This window comes from Rissa tridactyla, chromosome 4 (genome assembly GCF_028500815.1).
Source record: "Rissa tridactyla isolate bRisTri1 chromosome 4, bRisTri1.patW.cur.20221130, whole genome shotgun sequence".
Taxonomy (NCBI): domain Eukaryota; kingdom Metazoa; phylum Chordata; class Aves; order Charadriiformes; family Laridae; genus Rissa; species Rissa tridactyla.
Genome location: NC_071469.1, coordinates 76,333,275 through 76,346,432, shown reverse-complemented (window position 1 = coordinate 76,346,432; position 13,158 = coordinate 76,333,275). Strand labels below are relative to the sequence as shown.

General features: G+C 40.8%; 1 long non-coding RNA gene across 7 annotated transcripts in view; it reads left to right on the top strand.

The window, feature by feature from the left end:
- LOC128909256 (uncharacterized) overlaps positions 1-12,721 on the top strand; it is an 86,734-nt gene extending 74,013 nt beyond the window's left edge. For 6 of the 7 annotated variants that reach the window (XR_008466309.1, XR_008466307.1, XR_008466306.1 and 3 more), the window contains 4 exons: positions 40-172; positions 975-1,106; positions 6,199-6,491; positions 10,382-12,721. This is a non-coding gene — a long non-coding RNA (uncharacterized LOC128909256). The remainder of the gene's footprint in view (positions 1-39; positions 173-974; positions 1,107-6,198; positions 6,492-10,381) is intronic. The other variant, XR_008466304.1, reaches the window with a different exon arrangement.
- Positions 12,722-13,158: the final 437 nt, after the last annotated feature.

Here is a 13,158-nt window from a genome sequence, read left to right as displayed (position 1 = left end):
CACCTGGCCCATTTATTAAACTCCCTTTCCCTTTTGTAGGGAAACTAGTCCAAAGGCTCTGCTGGGAGGCAAAGCTCAGCACATCTCCGTACCTGGGGTTCAAGCATGGAGATACTATCGTTGTGTAGGTCGACTTGCAGGAACAGAAAGCCAAGTTAATACACAATTTATGGTAAAGTGGTATTTCAGTAATTTTAGAAAATAAATACATTTGCTTTTTATGATAATTTCTCCATAATCATTGCACGTATTGCTGATTTTATCATTTTAAAATTAAGAAATGTAGAAAGTGTGAGAAATCTTTCACTAGAATTTTTCTCTCTTCTATCAAGTTGCTTTTTCAGCGTCAGAGGATTTTGCTGAAATTCTTCTTGCTCAAGATCTGCCATCAAAAGCCAATGTTTAAAAAAATCAAATTAAAACAAGTGTAAATATTGATTTACCTTCCCTCCTCCCACTCCAGACGTGTGCTTGAAATGCTGCTGGATGGTGACATCATTCACGTCCCGCTTTACTCGGCTCCCTTGAAGGTCTCCCTCTCAAAACTTTAATCTTAATATTTTGACCCTCATTTGTCCCCCAAGCCATTTCCCTCATTTGCCTGCAGACACAGTTCCCCCCATCAGTCCTCCACGTCTCCCACTGACACTTGCTCTCATTGCTCTTTGCTGCAAAAATCTGTGCTGTGAACACAGTTTGACATTTCCTGACATTTCATGAACTAATTACACTACAAATAATTAAGCATGTTCACATCTGTAACAAACGAAGGCAAAATGGTTGTCAGCAACTGTGATTGATGACCTCCCTGAGACTTTATCTGATGAGATTCTTCCCCACTATAGGCAGAACCTGGATGCCACTGTGTTTGCAATAATGCCTTCAGCCCTTTTCATCAGATCAAACCAATGAGATGCTTGAAGAAAAGGATGGGAAAATTAATGACTACAATGAAATATTTGCATTTTTTCCAGGCCTGGAAAAAACAACGAACAAGAGATGTGACAACCTCAATTATTTGGTGATGCTAAGAGCTCCAAGACAGCTCCTGCTGGAAAGAGCTGTTGGGAAGCCTGGGGGTGTCAAGTCGGCTAGAAAAATGGCAGGTGACAAGGACAACACTTTTTTTCCTTCTTTTTTTTTTTTATGCTACCCAGACCCACATAGCTTAGTTAAAAAGACAAATTGCAGCACTACGTTTCTTCTTTAGGGAGGGGAAATATGTCTGCTTTGAAGCACAACCTTCTGTGAATGTGGTGTTAAGAGTAAAAATTATACTGGTGAAGGTTGTCTCTTGCAGAGAAGACATAAATAAACAAATAAAATTCGATGGTGCTAGTGCTCTTTAAAGGGAAGAAAAAGAGCGCAGTCAACAGCCCTATGTGCTATAGCCAGTAATGGAAATAATATATGTCTATATAGGCATTTGTATAAAACATATACAAGTAAATATATATGCAAAAAATTTAAAGTAGATGGGTGTGTGTGTGTGCATGTGTATATGAAAATTACACAAGACATGAATACACAGATTAAACACGGCACTCTGAACTACCCTGCGGTATGAGGCTAATTTTACACGCATACAGACTGCCTGCAGAGCAACCAAAATACCCCCCTCTTCTTGAAAGAAAATAAAAAAAGAGGGAAGAAAACCCCAAACCTTGAAAACATGGCATAGGTATGATTATAATTTCTATATGCATGACAGCTGCTGTATTTCTAATTCCTTTGAAAACAAAAAGGAACTAACCTCTGGTGCACTACAGCATTTTGTTTTTTCAAGACCATACTAACAATATTCTTATAACAATAATAATAAAAAGGGATATGAGAGGAGTTCAGCAAAGAAAAACTGAGTGCGCTGAATAGCGTCCAGGATGCAAGGCTGGAAACCAGGGATGCTTTATTTCCACTTCTCCCTGACCTTGAAAACATTTAAACAAACTTCAGCAGCCTCATGTATTAAAAATAGCAAAAAAAATTTAAAAAAATCCTAGGGTAATAATGCTTACTTACCTCATCAGACTGGTGCAAGGATTAATTAACAGTAGTAATGCATTTTATGCATCTTGGGTGTCACAAGAGCATAAATTACTATTCCTCCCCACCTTCTGGTAGGCTGTGACTGCCAGGCCTGGGACAATGTCCCCACGGATGGGGTGGCTTCCCCGGGACGGACCCTGTGAGCTGTGACTGCCCCAGGAGCAGTGAGGACCTTCAAAGAGGAGGACACCTGAAAGAGGGGTGCAACATCGAGAAGCAATAGCTAATGTAACTGCCAAGAGGATGTACAGGAGCAAACTCCTAACTTTCCTTGAAGGCCAGGTTAAGATGTATCATCACATTAACAGGCAAAATGTCTCTTTAAAAATACTAAAACTCATTCCACTAATTGGTTAGTATACTGTATCTTCCTTGCTCCCCGTGTCGTCTGTGATGCGACAGTTGCCATAGTAACTGTTTATTCCTATCGAATTACAAAATAAACATATTCAAAGAAAACCAATATTTTTTTTCCTAAGAACTTTCTGCCCAGAGTCCCTTATCCCTTTATTTTACATTTAGCTTGTCCGTAAGTAAGCATTATCTCCTCTTTGGCTTATTATACTAATTCCAAGGCAACCAAACACACCCTGTGTGTTACAACAAAACCATAAAAGGAATAATTACAGTGCATTTTAGAAGCAAAAGACACTTGCTGTATATTTCTGGGAGACACCGTAGTGCAAGGATTAGAGCAAAGTGCCCGGAGGAGCGTGGTGGCAGGTCCTGCTGCCTTCAGGCACAGGGTACAAGACCAGTGGTGGCCTGCAGGAGGTCTGAACACTGCAGATGGGGTTGGGGCACCCATCACGACAAGCTGCACGTGTCCACTAAACTTTATACTTCGGTCTCACTGCTGCTCCAGCCTTCTGAGGCTGTATAAATCATTTACTCTGGTTCCCGGGTTACAGGGTAACGTCGCTTGCTTGCCTCTGCAAAACACCGTGAGACTGCAATGTAGAGGGTGCTGTCACTGCTGTTGCTGGGGGTAATCAAAACCATTTAGGGTGAATTTTGTGCTCAGGTAAAAACAGAAACCCAGAGTTGGAGAGGGTATGGACCCATGACGTGACGATGCCTATGGCACCCAGGCAGCCCTGTGTGCTGGGAGCTTCTGAAAGCCTGTGAGGGGCTACAAAAGCAAGGCTGGCAGGTTAACACAGCGGAGGAAACGCTGGCAAAAGAAAACAAACCATGAGAGGTTTCTATGACAATTTCTCAACTTTTAAACATGGAACTATACAGTTTGCCCATGGATTTTTTTCCCCACCAAACGTACATTAGTACAGGAAATTCTTTATGATTTCTGCCAATGTGCTGGTGCAGGCAGGAGTTAGGAGAGGCCCAAGTGGGTGCTGTTTCGTCATCAAAAGCAAGAAAAGCTATTTACCTATACATGATTATGCATATTCCCATTCACAAGTCACAAAAATACTTCTATCTTTGCCTGATGGTTTAGGATCTTCTGTACCTTCGTATGAGCTCTACAACTGAAAGAGTCTCCTCCATTTACAGCTAGAAGTGCCCAGGCAGGAATATCCAATTCCCAAGGAGAGCTGGCTTAAAAATAGGCTGAGAAAAGGATGACAATGTGAACTGTACAATTTATTGTCCCATGAGTTAATAAGGCTGTGGCCTAATTAAACCACGGCTTTTCCACCTTGCCATTCTTCTTGTGTGGCTGAGCAAATTAATTCTGCTCGTACTTGGAGACTGCACGCTTGCTGCATTAACTTTGCCCGAAGTTCTCGTATGCAGAGTAGATGGGATTATATTATAAGCAAACGTTAATGTAAATGGACACCTGCTGCCCTTGAAACATTAAATTTTCAGAACTGTTTGGTAAACAGTCTTTTATTCTTTAACATAGAAGTTAGTTACACCATGGCATTCACTGAATCAAACAACAAATAAGATTTAAGTGTATCCAGTATTTTTTGGGAAAACATCTATGTCAAACAGCTTAAACGCCTTGGCACTGGTTCCAACGTAGGATTTTGTGTTCAGCAACCAGCATTTCAAGACTTAAAATTTCCTTAAAAAACCTGACTGTGGAAGGGGCTTAGAGTAGCTATTTGGGACTTCCAGGCAGTCTTTCAATGCAAAACTATGATTGTTATCTGCACTGGGACTGAACTCTCTGTAAAGTCCGACCAAGTTTGCTACTTTTGCACACACATTTAATTCTACAGCCGAGAAGTCTTATTCAGCACAATTACCTACCACAAAGTGCATATCAGAAATAGCATAAATATTTGCTGGATTTGGCCTTGTCTTTATAAACGTGCTACCAGTGTAGGCTGAGTTCTGGCAATAAATCTGTATATAAATTGACCCCTGTACCTCAGCTTGACTTCAATATCTTCTAATCCCTCTTCACAAAACAAATTGCATCAACCATGCCCGCATTTAGCCAACTACAGTTCACGTTGTTTTTGTTCCCTCTCATAAGTTCTTCCTACAGATTAAATGCTGATGCACTGAACGAACTGCTCTTGGCTGAAGTGGGCAGGTGTAATTTGATTAGTATAGATTCTGGAATTGGGAAGTACTGTATCAGTATCCTCCCTAGAAAATAGGTGACATGTCATGGGATATTAAGTATGGCCATTTAATGTAAAAACTCAGATAATACATGAGTTAAATGGAGAAAATGAGAGAAAGCTTTTAAGCATTCTCCCAAGACAGATTGCAGAATAATATTATTGTACACGCAAGTAGTGCTGATTGACACAGTCAGAAGGCCATTATACTAGTACGGTATAAAATCATTATAGCAAAAAGCATTTCAGAGCTGCAGAGTGATAGTAGCAACATATAATGAATTATCAATAAAGAAGTGGTGATTCAGTTACATTACATATGAATAGAAAGCTTCCTGTTATATAATTTAAACCTGCCAGCCTGACAAGTGACTTGAATATTCAATTCCTTCTCCAGGTGTATGAATCATCCTTTTAACTTTACCAGAGACTGCAATTTTGTAGGGTAGGCCAGGAACTGAGCTACAGCAAGCAATATTTTTAAAGAAAGGCTGGTTAAGCAGATTTCAACAAGGTAGCCGGCTGGTGAGGTTCTATGAACTCTCAAGGAAACAGCATCAGTCTTTGAGATGCCAGTATTAAACAAGTATTTCTTCTTTTTTATGGCAAATAAAAAGTACAGTCTTGCAGCAAGTCAATGCCAGTAATATTTTATGGTTTTCATTTTGTCTTACCGTAAAGTCCTTGAAGTTTGTATTGTCGCAAACTCCCATTAGTGACGAAGCCCTGACAAACCCCCCTGTCGGCATCAAATCCCTGTATTTTTAAGGCTGTGTCCTGAAGGAGGCTTGTCTCAGCCCTCGCTCCTGCACGAAGCTCCTCTGAAGCCAACTACAGCATGTCAGTGAAGCGTTGCAACATGATCCCATGGGAGGATTAGTACCTTTGGGAAAAGGACAAGAGTCACCTTTTCCTTTTAAATGAGTATTTAGTATTTGCAGTGTTAACATAATACCCAAGTCAAAGATAACTACGCCAGAAGCTTAAAAGTAATTAACTTTAAAATTTGGGGAGGACTCAGTCTGAATTCCCGCAGTGCTGGAACCAGTTACAATCAATAAACAAGAAAGATCGAGCAGTTGAAAATGATCCAGCTGTGATAAATACGGGTATAATATTATCCAGTCCACATTCGGAAAATAAATATATCCACAACACTGTCCAACACAAGCATTTAAAAGTTGTGAGTAGTTCTAACTTGCCTTCCAGCACTGTTAAGCTCTTCCACGTTTAAGACACATTTTCAGATTGATTTTTTTAATAATTGGAAATTGAGTCTTATAAAATCATGTGATTTCATAGATACATTATATCATATTACACTATTGGAATGTAATACTACATATATATATATATACACACACACACACATATGAATATATCCCAGTATTATCAGCACGCCAAGAAATTTGACAGTATTGATAAAACTGTTCCAGTTAACTTTTCTTCAAGTTATTGTCTGGATAAACTGTTTTTAAAGAGGCTTTCTGCTCTGTATGTTTGCCAAAATATGATGGCCTGCTATTTCAGAAGTCCTCAGCACTTACCTGCTCCCATTTCAGTCATTTCACTTTCCGTTTACTACCTCTCCTTTCTCTCCTCCATTAAGGAAGGTGCACCTACAAAGGACAGAGGAAACATCTTCTCTTCCTTTATACCTCACCTGTTAGAAGCCCGCAGCTGAAGACATTTCTTCACACCGCACTGAATGCTCTTGGGACTAAAGGCAGCTCAGAAATTTAATCACAGGCCGAGAGCTCGCAGTTAGGCTGAAGCTTGAAAAGGCCTTAAAGGAGGCAACGCAAACATGGATTACTGACTCAGAACCACTAATTAGTTGATGAAACTTCAAGAAAAGAACTGGTGGACATGAATTTTTGCTGCCTCGAAAGACCTTGAAAGGTAAACAGGAATTTTATTTTTCAAGTGGAGCTGTTTAGAAGCAAGTCGTCCTTCACACAGCCAGGATTCTGTTGATCATAGAGCTGACTTGTGCTCTTTTAAGGCTCTGTTCTTATCTGTTTTAAAGGTTAAATAATTCTTGAGACTATTTATATGGTATGGGGGAAAGAAAGATTTGTGAGTGCATGACCCAGCAGTCAGAAACAACCAAATACTAGCATTGGCTCTAAAACCAACTCCTGGGCAAATCGCAGTAATCTTGGGCAAACCACTCAACTTCCCCACCTCTGCGTTCCTGACTTTCAGGCAGAGGTACAGCGAGCTGCTCACCGCAAGGATTCTGTAAAAATTAATTAGCAAAACAGCTATAAAGCACTGAGGATGAAAAACGTGCTAAGAGCTAAGCATTATAATTAGTGTTATTTAATGCATCCTTAAAAATCAAATTATATTTTTTTCTTTTCCTTTAATAAAGGAATTACACAATGACTTTAAGAAATGACAAAGTAATTTGAAGTAAATGACTGCCCTGTAAAATTGAAACACACCCTAAATTGTGGTTATTATAGAATAACCACACACCCTGGTAGTTAGCACTGCTTGAGCTGTGTATAACCTTAACTTCGTAGTGTATTATTAAGTGCGGGAGGATCAGCAATTATAAAAGGGAGAGCGAGTGCTGATGCATGTTAAGTACACATTACCTCTTTGGCATCAGCAGATTTGGTGCATCCTTTCCTGGCAATGAAATGCATGCTGGGCAAATTCAACTTGTGGCAGAAAAGGATTAATTAGGGTACAGCTAATACAAGCAATGTTTAGACACGAATCAAGAAACTTAGGACACAGGGCTTATGGTGGACTGAATAACTGCCAACACCATAAAAGAAAGAAAAGACGCGAACTAATTTCACATTTATGAGAAGCAGAAAGTTCTACACCAGCTTATACTCGGCAAAAAATTATGCACTGCAGATTTCTTTTGAAATACTTCATATTACTACACAAAATGTTTTCTTGTGTTTCTGCTGGTCTCCCTCATCGCATTTAAATGTGAGCGTTTTCAGAATAAAAGGAGCTATTTGATGGCTAAAAAACATCAGGTACCTGCTCCCTCAAATACGGCAGGCTTTAAAGGCTTCCCTTCCTTATGTACTGTTCTAGGTCAGAAACTCAGTATCTATACCACAGGTGACTTGGCTTTCTATTGCACTTTTTGCCTGAAGGAACAGTTAATATCAATGGATAAAACAAGATAGGAGACAAATAAGACAGTCAGGAAGTTCGGAGGCTAGTGTGGACGCAGGAACTGTAGCTTAACTCAGATTATGACTGCAGAACTGCACGCGGCACAGGGGTATCCAAGCTGGCTTGCTCAGGCACCAGAAGCTGGAGAGTGCTGACAGCACAGCTCTCCTGGCTAACTCCCTGCTTCGTTAAGTATCCTGCTTTTTCTGAAAGAAGAAATGGTAGCGTAGGTGTCTTCTACCCTCCAGTGCCGTGTGGACACAGCCTTCCCTTTATTTATCCAAGTTCCCTGTCTGTAAGTGACGGTGATTCCCTACTGTTCAGTGAAGCTGTTGGAAAAAGAATTGCCTTCCTCATCTTTGCTCTGAAACAACAAACACGTTTCCTAAAACATTCGCAGAAGCGCTAAGAGCAAGAGTTCTCAACGGTTTGTACCAGCAGCACACCGAAGACAGACAAAGGGAATTTGCTGAGTCCTGACTCCTGAGCCCAGCACAGCCAGCAGAACCTGTCTTCAACCCACAAAAAGCCTCCTGTGTGAAAGTTGTGTCCATTAAGTCTATAAAATACAACAAATCACATATTCTATTTTTTTTAGTATTTAATATTTTTCTTAAGTGTGTCTTATGGGAAAAACGTTTCAAAACATTACTTGTGAAAAAGTCCATTAAGTTTATCCAAAATTCAACTAAAATGCATTCTAAAATTATTTTATCTATTTCTTCTAGTCAACTGCTATGAAAGTTGGAGGCCAGAAAAAAGGTACTCTAAAACAAAGTATTAAAAGAGTAAAATAAAAACGGAGAGAAAAGTAGCCAATTTTAAGTAACCACTTTCAAACCAAATGCTTCCTTAATTCAACAGTGTTGATTATATTCCCTATTCAACGATCAACTGCATGTCACAGATTCCTCGTTCTTCCAGGGAAAATGGAAGTCTTGCTTGCTGTTACACAGCCTGTAATATTGTTCAGCTCTTGAACAGCTCGGCAGACGCAGCAGTGGACGCATCCAGCGCGCGCATCCAGCACACCAGCCAGCAGGGCCAGTCCTCTGAGGGCTGCGCATCTGAGCTCCCCTTCCGTGCAGGGGTCTCCAAATCACTGGATTTACATGTGAAGCTTCTCATCCTTAGCCATGATTTATTTTCTGGGAAATTAAACCTTATATTCAAATATTGGTTTTCATTTAATCACTCTAAATTATATTTAAATAATTCTCAATCTTCTCTTTAATTAAACATACTAAGGACCAATTTTCATCTTCTCTTCAGGAAGCTTGACTTTGCCAATGTCCTAAGACCCACGACACAGTAGGCTGAGACTCCTCTGTTATTTTGATTTCTTCTCCTAGATTTGCTTACAAGCCCTATTTCTGGAGAAAATCAGCTCCTACAAGGCCTCACACTTTAATCACTTCAGGTTAACATGACACCCTAATGAGACATCTCCCTTTTCTTTCTATCTCAGATTTGCTGCCAACACAAGGCTCATATAGGATGACTCACGACCTTACACTCCCGTTACTTCCACCCCCTTTCCTCATTTTGAAAATCAGACTAATTTCGTTAGAGACAGAATTCAAATTTGCCTAAAACACTAAGTAGATATAATGTACTTATTGCCCTTGGCGAGGCTCACCCAGTTCAACCAATGTCTTCTAAGTTTCCATTTAATTAAGAGTAATATGCTTTTAAAGGTTCATTGAGTTAGTTCTGTATTTGTTGCACTTGAATTGCAATAATTAATAAAAGCCAAAAAAGTGACACTACAAGACAATACGGAGCTACCAGAACTGTTTCAGTAAAAAAATTGTTAAAGAACATTCCTTAGGAAAGACCAAAGCTGTTAATCAAACTATGTCAGTTTAGTGAACAACTTTTTTTGCAGATTCAGTTCTAAATAGGAGTTTCTTAGTTTAAAAAACTGACTTGAAAAACAGATGAAAGTTTAGAAAAGAAAAATTAAATAAGAAAGAAACCAACTATTTCATGATGAGCTGACACCTCACTTGTAACTTCCATGCCTCTTCTGCTCTTTCACACAGACCCAGTGTGAAAACTGGGTTTTCTGGTCAAGGCTGAATCTAACACGGTGCTCTCCTGCTTTCACAGAAATCCTCTGGTTTCTCCCCTGTTCGGCTTCCGCTAATCTGATGAAATCAAAATTGTAGCTCCATTTCCTGCACTGTTTCTTCCTCGTATCGGCTCCCTGCTGTTTGTTTCTAGGATATTCTCATCCCTGCTGGGTGTATATTTTACTCTCTTTAAGAAGAGCCCTGATCATGTTTCTTTTTCTCACACTATCTATTACTGACGCTTGCTATGGGAATCTCCCAGCCGGCGGTGAGACCCCAGTGCTTAGAGCATCTGGACAGTTATCATGAACTAATACAATCGCTTCAGCAACTCATGTTAACAGTGAGTGATTGGTGGTTTGTACTCCTTCACACTTTCTTGGATCTGAAAAGAAGAATGGGATTGAAAAGAAGCATCTTTGGTGCCTATAAGATGGGCTAAAGTTAACAGTGGTGTAAACAAGTAAACAAGAAGAAATCTCCTGAACTAAAAAAAAAAAAAAAAAAAAGCTTGGCAAATTTAAGAGAAATGTTCTTCTCTTAACTATATCTTTGTTTACTGTCCAGGTTAAATGGTCTGTGCCAAGAGACAGAGGTGCTGGTTCATTTCTGCTGCTTCAGATGGGGAGTCCCTATGAATACACGACTATGAAATTTATTTATTTTTGCAATGAAGTAAAACTGAGCAGATGATGGCTCATCCCACTGCCAGGTCATGGATGGACCCATTGCCTTTTCCTGCCCTCTGCCAGCCCAAGTGTCCCAGCCCAGGGAGGCCTGTGCCTGGAACTGCTGCCCCAGGGCTTGCTCAGCTGCCACACATACTTCTCCAAAACACAGCTGAAGCCTGCAACCAGCCGAACCAGCCTAACCACGGCTGGCCGAGGGGGCTTGAAAGGGGGAGGCTGCTGGGCTTCTCGGTAAGTGTACTTATTATTCATTAGACTGCAAGAAAGGACAGACAAACCTTCCAAATCTGGGAGGGAAAACACATTCCCAACCTCATTCCACGAAGCCAGAAGAGATGGGTGGGACGAGAATGAAGAATCCAACAGACTTCTCTGCGAATGTGGGAACAACGCTCCATACTGCCAAAGGACTGCTGAGCTGCACAGCCAGATGCCTCCCAGTGTAGTTATTACTAATTCCTATATCAGTCTCATTAACTAATTTTCTGATCCCCACCCAAAAATGAACTTTTTTTCCTTGTGGTCCAACAGACAAGAGAAGTTGTCTCTAATTCAGCTGTTCTGCTAAGTCCTACAAGAATGCTGTCCCAGCGTCACGGGTGGCCATCCAACCAAGAGAAAAGATGCTTTGCTTGAATATATATCGTCCCTACCATTCTGAACCCACGTCCCTTGAGGGGACAGAGTTTTTTCCTCTCACCCCCTTCTGCTGCCTGGCTGGGCAGCTCATGCCTGTAAGCCGCATGGCCCCGCTCGGGCAATACTTAACTTCACGGTCACCGGCCCCTCTCCATCTCCAAACACAACAGAGTGGTCCCCGGCAACGCCAATCCAAAGCGCATGAAGCCAGCAAGGTTGCTACCTGCGCAAAAGGTTTCTCTTTGCTAGGGAATGCCTAATATGCTACTTGTTCTGGAAAACTCCCCCAGGCAGCTATACGCTTGTGAAAAAGCCGAGTTGCCTCTGGGGCAATGCGCTCCTAGGCCCTGGATCTGTCTGCAAGTGTGCTGTGGAGGGGGAAGAAAGGCTTGCCGCTGATCCCAGCGCAGCTGGCAGTGCTGCAGCTGAGCTGCGAGTCAGCTACAAATTAGTCCAACATTTAAATGCTCGCTTCTAAAGATAAAAGTCAACTAAGCCTCGCACAGTAGCTTTTCCTAAGGAATGGGAAGTGTCTCTAAGAATAACCGTAGCTGCTGCGGAGCGGTTGGGGTTCACAAGAGCTGCCTGACACCACGCCAGGAAGCTCCGTGCTGCAACGCGATACTTTTAGAAGTGACTTCACTGCCTTGCTGGTTACCATTGCAGACATCATGGCATCATCCTCACAGACAGAGAGCCCTTTATAACTCGCACGTGTGCAGCCAGGTCTACCTGCTTCCTAAAGATATTAAGATGCCACCTAAAGCTCCAGCTACAGGAGCACTTTGCTGTGTTGGTGCTGTATGCTTTAACCTCGTTATAGCAACTTGCCTTAGAAAAGCGGTGCCGTGGCAGCTGGGTCTGGATGGATGGCTCTCCTCATCCCAACACCAATGGGCAGCATTCCAGGGCACTTGGGTTTCAGCAGAACAGGACAAAATGACCAGAAACGTCCTATCAGGAGGAAACAAAATGAGAACATAATCCATGTAATCCAGTCCTCAAGTGACTTTGATTGTTAAATGCTTGTTTAAAAGGAACTGCAAAACTAAGTTTAACAGAAAATATTGAAGTACTGAGGGACAGAAGGCTCAAGTTTATCACTGGAATAAACACAGAATGCAGACAACCCCCCTGTACAGATGTACAGCTTCTTCCTCAGACATTTTTCCCTTGTGTACTAATGTATTTGATTAAAGTTCTTGTGCTTTCGGCAAAAAAACCCAAACCAAACCAAAAAAAAAAAAATCTACACTGAGAGCAATGTTAAAGTGTATGGTTTATATGCCTGAAAATGTTTGTTTTGACTTCCTCTTACTGAGACAAAAATGAAAACTTCTAAGAACATTTTATGAATTCTTGCCACACCGAATAATCTCTTCCAACTCAAGATATATTTTTTTCAGTATAAACAAAATGATGTCATATTGACGGAGGGAAAGAGCAAAACTTGGCTGTTTAATTTGGAAGATTGCTAAAAGTGATACATTTAACTCTTCTTGTATAACAATGAAATGTTTTTATAGTTCACAATACCTAACACCCTTGTTCACATAAAACAGGTCGTCCTGAGTTCCTGTTGAACTAATACACATCCTATTTTTTTTTCTGTGTATATTGCAACATTAGTAAAGAAAAAATAAATATGTATTAAAATAAAATCCCATTTTCATCCAGCTGCATGACACACATTTAACATTTTAAAGCATTTAGAGAAGCAGATTCTACACAGAACACTTAAAAAGAATACAAATGCTTCAGGTATGCTCTAGGTGTATCATGGACATCTCCAGCCAATACAGTTTTCTCTACAATGTTATTTTCTTCTGTGTGTGATGCACAGGTTGCTCCTCCCATTGTTTTCCGTTTGCATCTTACTTTCATTTTCCCTGTCCTCCCCCCCTTCCCTAGTTCTCTTTTTCTCCTCCTCTGTTGTTTTTGGGTTTGGTGTTTTTTTTTTCTGCTTTGCCTTCCATATCTCTACATCATTTCTCTACTCCCTCTGGATGGCTCACC